Here is a 10,645-nt window from a genome sequence, read left to right as displayed (position 1 = left end):
CTCCGGTACCGCTTGCCGTGTGGTAGCAGAGAGAACAGTCTATGACTAGGGTGGCTGGAGTCATTGACAATTTTTATGGCCTTCCTCTGACACCTCCTGGTATAGAGATCCTGGATGGCAGGAAGCTTGGCCCCGGAGATGTACTGGGCCATACGCACTACCCTCTGTAGTGCCTTGTGGTCAGAGGCCGAGCAGTTGCTATACCAGGCAGTGATGCAACCCGTCAGGATGCTCTTGATGGTGCAACTGTAAAACCTTTTGAGGATCTGAGGACCCATGCCAAATCATTTCAGTCTCCTGAGGGGGAATATGTTTTGTCGTGCCCTCTTCACGATTGTCTGGTGTGCTTGGACCATGTTCGTTTGTTGGTGATGTGGACGCCAAGGAACTTGAAGCTCTCAACCTGCTCCACTACAGCCCTGTCGATGAGAATGGGGGCGTGCTCGGTCCTCCTTTTCCTGTAGTCCACAATCATCTCCTTTGTCTTGATCATGTTGAGGGAGAGGTTGTTGTCCTTGCACCACACGGTCAGGCCTCTGACCTCCTCCCTATAGGCTGTCTCATCGTTGCCGGTGATCAGGCCTACCACTGTTGTGTAATCGGCAAACTTAATGATGGTGTTGGAGTCGTGCCTGGCCGTGCAGTCATGAATGAACAGGGAGTACAGGCCAAGAAAACTATAGCCAAGAAAGATAGATCTGTGGTAAGTGTCTTGTTGTACACCAGCCTGGTCTGCGTACCGAACTTACTGTAGAACACACTGAAATGTGTAGCTACTTCATTAGATGAGATGGGGGAAGACCACCCCAGATGAGCAGACCGACACTGCAGCAGCACCACTTTAAGGGCCCTGCTGCATATTGGCTATTGAGTAACCTGCAAAGAATACAAATGGAGCACCCTCAAAATTAGATTAGATCTGATTAAATAGTTTAGTAATGATCGTGAATGGGACCCCAAAGCGCTTATGTCTGCGTTTTTCTCTGGCCAGGGTGAAATCAACTTCCCACCGCAGTGAAATTACTTCATTATACCTTAATTTAGGAATAACTCCCTGGTCTCGATCCGCCGATCCCAAGACTCCCATTTCAACATTGTTGTCTTCTTGTGTGTAATGTACAACACTGTTTTTTGATAGCAGGAAGTGTTTAGCAATATTGATGTAATGGTATGAAATAGTGTGATGCCAGAGCAACAGCTCAGTATAGTTCTGCCATTTGTTGTATTAACCATGGCTACAACAATCATAACTCACACGCATAATTATAGCTGCATTGTAATAGTCACTTCTACCAGATCCCACTCCCTCTCTCCCATAGAGAAGTAGATGGTTTCATCTCAGTACTCAGCTGCAGAAATCATTCAGACATGGCAGCAGGACTTTCCCTCATCATTCATTATCAGCACCACGCGCTAATTCACTCAACTGTCTGCGTTTGATTAAAACCGCCAACGCCATGTGGAAAGAAAGACCTGGACTGTGAAGATCACCCAATTCATTTCACTTTTCATGAAAGGTAGTATGGTTATTTTTTTATTATTCTTCCCTTCCTCCAATGTTCTTTAGTGTAAGTTCAGTTATATGCCACTCCTCTCTCCTTCGCTTCTCACTGCAGCGCCTCATTTTCCCCCAATCAGTCTCTAATTGGCCGGTCTCCTGCTGTGAGAGGGAGTTCAGACCTTCTCTCTGTCAAATAGAACAGTGTGTTATCTTCACAGTCCAGAACATGTGTCACCAACCGTAGAGCAGCTACAGAGGCACTGCTGGTGTTTCAAGCCTGGTTAGAAATGTGCCTTTCTGCCTCTCATCATTTTAAATGACTCTGGTAGACTGTTAGTTACTGTCTCAGCTATGCTTAGCATTTTATCTCCCCTGGTGTATTTGAGACGCTCATCAAGGAATCATTGACTGATTATCTCTCTCTTTCCATTTTCCCCCTTTCTCTCTTTCCTTCAGTTTCTTTAGAGAGAGAGAGAGAGAGAGAGAGAGAGAGAGAGAGAGAGAGAGAGAGAGAGAGAGAGAGAGAGAGAGAGAGAGAGAGAGAGAGAGAGAGAGAGAGAGAGAGAGAGAGAGAGAGAGAGAGAGAGAGAGAGAGAGAGAGAATTTGAGTGTTAGACGGACAGAGAGAGAATTTGAGTGTTAGACGGACAGAGAAGGATGACAGAGAAGTAGTAGTGCATGATGCTGCCTGCCTGGTCCGGTCAGAGTCACATGGGGCCAGTAGAAAATGACTGAAATCCCTCCTGGAGTACACAGTGTTGCATAATAGCATCAATCACTGATCAGTGATCTCAGAGAGAGAACAGAGAAAGTATGAGTGCATGTTATTGGCTGTGTTACTCGGTGGGGGTGTTGTACTCTCCCTTGTCTTATTATGTATTGCTGTGTTGTTGACCTACTGTAAGTACTGTGATCAGCAGGAAAATGCCTTTAATAATCACCACCAATTACAGGAGCGGCCAATCTCTCTGAGGAAAACATCACCACTCTCTCTGGCAGCTGAGGAGAAGCAGGTCTTCTCTCAAGGCGCCCCATTGGCCTAAACACTGCAGGCCCAGCTACTCATAGAAAGAGTGAACCAACCAGGCGTTCCACTTAGGCACTGCTTTGTTCACTCTGTACACTGTATTTTGCATCAAAAGTCTAAAGTAGTACACTGTATAGGTAATAGGGTGCTATTTGTGATGCCAAAAACAGTGTAGAGACTGAACTAAGCAGGCTCTCCATTGAGGCACTTTAGATGAACAAGAGCAAACACCTTGCAGGTTGTTTTCCTCCAGCAATAAGTCATGTGGCTGGGTTGACTGTGGCAGTGATAAATCATACGGAGGAAACAGCAGGAGGCTCCTGGACAGCTCGTCTTAGCCAAGCTTAAAACAGCTCCAACCATCTGTCGAGAAACACAATGTCCCACACACACACACACACACACACACACACACACACACACACACACACACACACACACACACACACACACACACACACACACACACACACACACACACACACACACACACACACACACACACACACACACACACACACACACACACACACACACACGTATTGTTCACACACAAACAGACCTGTCCACCATGTCCACGCTAGCAATAGTAAACAGATACACAATACTACTATTCTTAGGTATGCCCAAGCCTTTTGAGACGAGACCCACATAGCTGAAATCTCCCAAAATATGAATGGGGTCTGCTTATCAAGTTCCAATTCAATGTATTTGACTCATTATATTTTTTAAGATGATGTTTGTCGCTGGTGCTCAGTATCAACAAGTGAGAGATATAACAACATAAACGTATCTCAGGCTACATCCCAATTGGCACCCTATTCCCTATACCATGTAGTTTACGAATGTTTAATCAGTAAGGCTGGTCTGAATGGATTGTCACTTCAATCATCTAGTAAACTCATATACAAGTATTAATTCCCCTTGACTTATTCCACATTCTGTTGTGTTACAGCCTGAATTAAAACTTGATTCAAAATATTTTGTTCTCACCCATCTACACACAGTACCCCATAATGACAAAGTGAAAATATGTTTTTGAAAAATGTTTGCAAATTTATTGAAAATGAAGTACAGAAATATCTTATTTACATAAGTATTTACACTCCTGAGTCAATTTAGTTTAGTTTAGTTCAATTTATTTCCACCAAAGAAAAGTTATAAACAGCAATACAGATAAACAGCAATAGAGACAAAAACAAATAAATAAATATAAACGGTGTGCAGGTGTGGTTGGAAGCTGTCACGCCTACTCCCGGTCCCCCGCTCCGGCGCTCAACGTCGCCAGTCTACTAACCACCGGCCCTGGAAAACCATCATTACACACACCTGCTGCCCATTATTACGCACATCTGGACATCATTATTTCCTTGGTTACTTTATTTTATATAGCCATCAGTCACTAGGTAGTATTGTTTTATTCACGTTCTGTATGCTTCTTATGTTTTGCCTATCTGCATTTATCATTATTAAACTCTCCTTCTGTACCTGCTTCCTGATACCCGGCGTGTACGTAACAGAATACTACCTCGACATATGGAAGCAACAGAAGATAAATCATCTTTCAGACGGTCAACAAACAGGGTAATCTACTCCACCAACACCACGACCACGACCAGCTGCGCGCAACTACGGATATGGAGGAGGTCCTCTGTGTTCTCCACCGCTTTGACACCACCAGAGAAGATCTTCATACCACTGTCAGAGGGCTTGCTACCTCGGGTCGTCACAGTGAGCCATTCCCCCAGCCTACCCAGCAGTCCGCCAGGGTCAGCGATGCCCGACTGTCCCTTCTGGAGAAGTATGACGGTACGCCATCAAAATGCCGTGGATTCCTACTCCAGTGCTCTCTCTATTTCGCCCATCAGACAGGAGCCACCACCACTTAGAAATCCAAGGTTGCCACGGTCATTTCCCTGCTGACCGGGCAGGCATTAGTGTGAGCTATGACAGTCTGGGAGAGGAGGAGCTGGGTTCCTACGAGAGGTTCATGGCTCTGTTTAGGGGGCGGTCAGAGGCCATCCTCCTGAGGGTAGAGAGGGAGGTGAACGACTTCTCCAACTCCATCAGGCTGCCCAGAACGTTGCGGAATACGCTCTCACCTTTCGGACTGTGGCAGCCTCCAGTGGATGGTATGAGCCGGCGCTCCGCACCCTATTCAGGAGAGGACTGTGCTAAGAGGTCCAGAAGGAGTTGGGGTCTTCGGGATGACAAGCTTTCCTTGGACGCACTTATCGCAATGGCCATCTGTCTGGATAACCTTCTTCGGGAGCTCCGGTGCCTATCATGCCACATGCCTCCCTCCTTTGGCAGAGCCTGAACCCATGGAGATAGGGTCCACACACCTCCCCGCAGCAGAGCGGTGTCGCCGGAGACAGCTGAGGTTCTGCACCTGTTGTGGCCAGGAGGGGCACCAGCTTCAACAATATCCGGTGCGTCTCAACCTGGGATACATGAGAGCAGAGGGGCGGCCCTGTGATCATCCATTTCATAGGAAAGGCGTGAGTACTTCATAATTGTCCGCCAAACCGTTCCTGGTTTCCATTTCACTGGTTGGCTGTCCCTCTTGTTGATTCTACCGCTCTAGTGGAGTACAGTGCCAGGGGGAATTTCATTGACCAGGCCCTCGTCTCCTGCATCAATATCTCCTCGTACCCTTTCTTTTCTTCTCGTCTGGTTCACACCCTGGATAATCAACTAGTGGGTTCCGGCATTATCACACAAGTAACAACACCACCCACCTTCACCGTGGGATTCATGCACCAGGAGAGCCTTTCCTCATCATCACAGCAACAGTGCATAAAGTAATTCTCGGCCACCCATGGCTCCAAAGTCTTGACCACACCATCTCCTGGTCAAGGATGGAAATCACCGACTGGGCACCCGGATGCCGGAGGAATTGCTTTCTCTTGCCCTGCGGTTACACATCGGTTGAGAGTTTTGTGGTTGCCCTCCAGCCCGATATCCCAGAGGTTTACCAGGATCCTCTGGAGGTGTTCTCCAAGACCCAAGCCATCTGTCTTCCTCCTCATCGCCACTGGGACTGTGTCACCGACCTGCTAGACGGCTCTGTGCCACCATGTCTACCCTCTGTCGGTGGCTAAGACCAAGACCATGGAGGAGGACATCCAGAAGGCTCTCCAACAGGGTTTTGTCCGCTCATACACCTCTCCTGCGTCGTCAGGTTTCTTCGTCATTACAAAGAAGGATGGGGGTCTGCGTCCCTGCATCGATTACAAAGGTCTCAATTCTATCACCACTAAGTACCGCTATCGTCTCCCGTTGGTACTGGTCGCCATCGAACAATTCTGCAGGGCCTGTTTTTTTACAAAACTGGACCTGCGGAGAGCCTACAATCTTATCCGCATCTGAGAAGGGGATGAGTGGAAAAGGGCCATCAGCACGACGTCTCGGCACTACGAATACTTGGTGATGCCTTATTGACTAGCCAATACTGCGTCAGTGTTTCAGACATTCGTGAATGAGGTGATCCGGGACATGATGGGCTCCAGGTGGTCATGTATTTCAACGATATCCTGGTCTACTCAGCCACCTTGGAGGTTCACATCGCTCACGTCCGAGTAGTCCTGAGACGGCTCCTGGATAACCGCCTTTATGTTAAAGTGCTAGTTCCATCAGGTCGATGTCTCCTTCTTGGGATACCGAATCAGCCTGCAGGAGGTGAGTATGGATAAAAGGAAGGTCGAAGCAGTCAGGTCATGGCCAGTCCCAACCACCATAAAGGGGCTTCAAATGTTTCTGTGGTTTGCCAACTTCTACAGCCGCTTCATTAAGACCTTCAGCTCCATCGCCTCTCACCTCTCTCACCTCTCTCTCTCACCTCTCTCTCTCACCTCTCTCAACGTCCTGCAGCCGTTGAGGCCTTCCACCTACTGAAGGGTAGTTTTACCTCCGCCCCATTGCTGAAACACCCAGATCCTACGCTGCCCTTTGTTGTGGCGGTGGATGCCTCCGAAGTGGGCGCAGGAGCCATCCTGTCCCAACGCCAAGGTAACCCACAAACTGTATCCATGTGCATACTTCTCAAAGAAACTGTCTCCTGCAGAGAGGAACTATGACATCTGCGACCGGAAGCTCCTGGTGGTGAAGTTGGTATTAGAGGAGTGGAGACACTGGCTATAGGGCACCAAGGAGCGATTTATTTTCCTCACCGGCCATCGGAACCTGGAGTACATACGGACGGTGAGGCGGCTGAGCCCGCGCCAAGCAAGGTGGGCCCTTTTCTTCACTAGATTCAACTTCACCCTGTCATATTGCTCAGGTTCTAAGAACATCAAAGCCGATACCCTGTCCCGTCTCCATGATTCGGGAGAGGTTCCGATCCTTAGTGCGCCCATCATTCCATCCTCTCGAATCATTTCTCCCGTGCTTTGTGGACGTGGACATCTGCCAGGCTCTGGAGAGGGAATCCACCTCTCCCACCTGCCCTCCAGAGCGCACCTACGTCCCTATGGGGGTAAGGGATCAGCTATTGACCTGGGCAAACACAACACTCGCCGCTGGACACCCAGGTATCACCCGCACCATTCATTCTATCTCTGCTAAGTACTGGTGGTCCACATTGGCGCGGGAGGTCACCCGATATGTAAACTCCCACTCCGCCAGCCCTGCCGGAAGCTGAGCCCCCGGTTTGGTGGGCCCTTCAAGGTCCTCCAGAGGGTCCCAGAAGTAACTCCCCACCAACTATCGGATCTCAAACTCTTTTCATGTTTCTCTCTTCAGGCCAGTGGTTCCAGGTCCTCTGGCTGATGCCGTCCCTGCGACACTCCTCCGTCTCCCCTGGACAACGAGGGGACCCCTGCCTATGCCGTAAGATCCATCCTGGACTCCCAACGTCGTGGGGGTTGGCTCTAGTACCTGGTGGACTGGGGAGGGGTATGGTCCTGAGGAGCGCAGTTGGGTCTCAGTTGCCGACATCCTGAACCCCAACATCATCCAGGATTTCCATTCACGCTGTCCAGACCAGCCCGCTCCTTACCCTCGGGGCCGTCCTCCTGTCCTGCGTTGGAGCTCGTGAAAGTAGCTCAACGTTGCCTGTCTACTAACCATCAGCCCTGGCAACCATCATTACACACACCTGCTGCCCATTATTACGCACACCTGGACATACTTATTGAGTCAAGACATTTCAGCTTTACATTTTTTATTAACTTGTACACATTTCTAAAAAGATAATTCAATTTTGACATTATGGGCTAGTGCGTGTAGCCCAGTGACACAAAATCTTAAATTCCGTCTGTAACATAACAAAATTAGGAAAAAGTCAAGGGGTGTGAATACTTTCTGAAGGCACTGTAAATACCTGCTATGCTGATGAGGTTACATTATAGACACTACCATGGATACCTCCTATGCTTATGAGGTAACGTTATAATCGTTACCATAAAAATGCTGAAGGCATTGTAAGTCATATCACTTTCTATCTCACTCATCAGCATAGCAGGTATTTATATGGTAGTGTCTATAACGTTACCTCATCAGCATAGCCTGTAAGGACCGACGCCGGACAGGAGAAGCAGGTACGGGGAGTCAAACATTTATTCAGGAACAGACATAGAACACAACAGGAACAGCTTCAGCACACGGGAAAACAAGGACATATGGCAAACATCAATCCCGAAACAGGGAACAGAGTTTGGAAACAGACAACTATAGGGAAGGTACTACTACTAGCTACTACTAGACCCTACAGCAGGGATAGATTCAGCCGCGAGCCGTTTTTTTTCAAGTAATTGAGTCCATGTGACTCCAATGATCGGTGATGCACATGACAGGGGGAAGGCAGGTGTGCTTACTGATGGTGGCTTGAGTGCGTAATCTGCTGTGTATAAGAGTTTGTTTGTAATATTTATGCCAGATGGCCATGTTAGCCTGTTGATACTTTCAGATTGACATGAGGATGTTAGCCTCCTGCTAGCTGAATACCAGTGCTCTCAGAACCACATTGTGGAGTTGATAACATTATTTGAAGCGTCAGTAAATCTTCAGGGTGTTGTATTTTGTTTCAGTTTTGAGTTGTAACTTATTATATATGGTGGTATGTAATTTCCCCCAGTGCTGTATGGGTGAGATGAGGATCTACTGTTCCATGTGAGGTTAGGGTATCACGTGGACAGTGTGTTTGTAAGTATTCATTTGTTTTATGACAATATTTATTTTCGTTTTTCATGTAAGATGTAATTTTGTTTATGGACATCATGTACTTAGAAATTTGAAATACTAGGAAGTCTATTGTAATTGTGAACATTGTGGTCTTTGTGTTTTTTTATTTTTTTATTTATTTATAGAAAGCAGAGCCATTACCGTTGGTACATATTGTACTCAGATTGTTTTTATGCACTTTACTAACAGATTTATTTCCCTTGATGGTGATTTAGACAGAACTTTATGGTGACTTCACCTTGCGGTGATTTCCCTCTTACATTATCCTATTTTATGATTTACGCGTGACAGAAAAAACAACCCCAAATTACTTTCGCAAGGCTACATATAGGGTAGTGTTTATAATGTTACCTCATTAGCATAGCAGGTATTTATATGGTAATGATTATAACGTTACCTCATGGTTTAGGGAAATACTTTATATGCCCCCGTCTGTCTGTCTGTCTGTCTGTCTGTCTGTCTGTCTGTCTGTCTGTCTGTCTGTCTGTCTGTCTGTCTGTCTGTCTGTCTGTCTGTCTGTCTGTCTGTCTGTCTGCCTGCCTGCCTGCCTGCCTGCCTGCCTGCCTGCCTGCCTGCCTGCCTGCCTGTCTGTCTGTCTGTCTGTCTGTCTGTCCTCCCTCTTACCCATCAGGTAGAATGTAGCAGTGCCAAAACTGAGGGAGGTCTATTAATCTGAGCCGCTGTGACGTGAACGGGCAAAAGCGGTGAGGGAGGAGCGCCCTTCTGAAACAGTAATCTGCGCCGCTTGGTCAGGTTATCAACAAGGCAGCATTGTTCAGAAACATATACAACATATCTTTACCATTAATATATGTTCAAATTTTCTAACAAGTTTTCATTGGAATGGCAGATAAAGGGTTTTTATCAAAAGCAATCACTGTTGCATGTGAAAACACAGAAACCTACCAATTACTCCATGTGCTTAACCTACGTCACTTTTGTTTTGAGCCGACTTCAACTTCGGCCAGAGCGGGGGACCTGGCTCATGTCCTGGGAGCAGCCTGGTTTCAAATGGAATACAATCAACTTTCAGCCGGTGCAAAACACACCTGCACGGGCGACAAGGTGAGATTAATCAAACTCCCTCACTGCCAAGTGGCTGGGATGTCCTCCACTGAGTCCACCGTCCTCTCCACCCCAAACACCTCCAGTGTCTCCAGATTCATAGACTGGTAGGCTGTTTGGAAAGAGAAACAGAAACAGTAAACACACTTAGAAAGTCCAAATCTCAGACTCTCCCCATCTCAAACTTCCTACTCCACCTGTGTCCCTCGCCTCTCTCCCTCTTCACCTCCCCCTCCCCTTTTTCTCCCGTCTTACCAGTGATGGCTGTATCACAGGGAGTGTTGTCAGTAGCTCCATGGCTTTGTGGCTGCAGCAGTATGCTCCACGTGACTGGCCTTCTCCACAGTCACCTTGAACTATCCCAGCTCTCCGATCCCCTCAGACATAGAAAATCTTCAAACACTGCAGTGCTGCACCTCCGCGACCCCTACACAGAGCACGCACTCTCAATTCAAGTAGCTATCAAGCAAACACATCATCACATGACTAGCTAGTAGCCTATAAATAAATAGGCTGTGTATAAATGGTTAGCTAACTCTTTTTCACAGAGACACACAACAGCTAGTTCAAATCAAATCAAATTGTATTTGTCACCTGCGCCGAATACAACCTTACAGTGAAATGCTTACTTACAAGCCCTTAAATGGTGGATAGGCTTTCAATGGAAAAACACCCATTTCAAAATAATAGCACTTCTGGATAGATTTCCCTCAGGTTTTTGCCTGCCATTTCAGTTCTGTTATACTCACAGACAGTTTTGGAAACTTTAGAGTGTTTTCTATCCAAATCTACCAATTATATGCATATCCTAGCTTCTGGGCCTGAGTAGCAGCAGTTTACTTTGGGCACGCTTTTCATCCAAAATTCCG

At 47.1% G+C, this 10,645-nt stretch overlaps 1 long non-coding RNA gene across 1 annotated transcript in view; it reads right to left on the bottom strand.

Moving 5' to 3' along the window:
* Window positions 1-9,776: 9,776 nt before the first annotated feature.
* The window catches only part of LOC139560421 (uncharacterized), a 41,257-nt gene continuing 40,388 nt past the window's right edge, over window positions 9,777-10,645 (bottom strand). Inside the window, exons 3-4 of the long non-coding RNA XR_011671936.1 lie at window positions 10,032-10,203; window positions 9,777-9,888 (exon numbers count right to left, since the gene is read on the bottom strand). This is a non-coding gene — a long non-coding RNA (uncharacterized lncRNA). The remainder of the gene's footprint in view (window positions 9,889-10,031; window positions 10,204-10,645) is intronic.

The sequence above is a fragment of the Salvelinus alpinus genome, chromosome 2 (assembly GCF_045679555.1).
Source record: "Salvelinus alpinus chromosome 2, SLU_Salpinus.1, whole genome shotgun sequence".
Lineage (NCBI taxonomy): Eukaryota > Metazoa > Chordata > Actinopteri > Salmoniformes > Salmonidae > Salvelinus > Salvelinus alpinus.
This window is presented reverse-complemented; position numbering and strand designations above follow the sequence as displayed.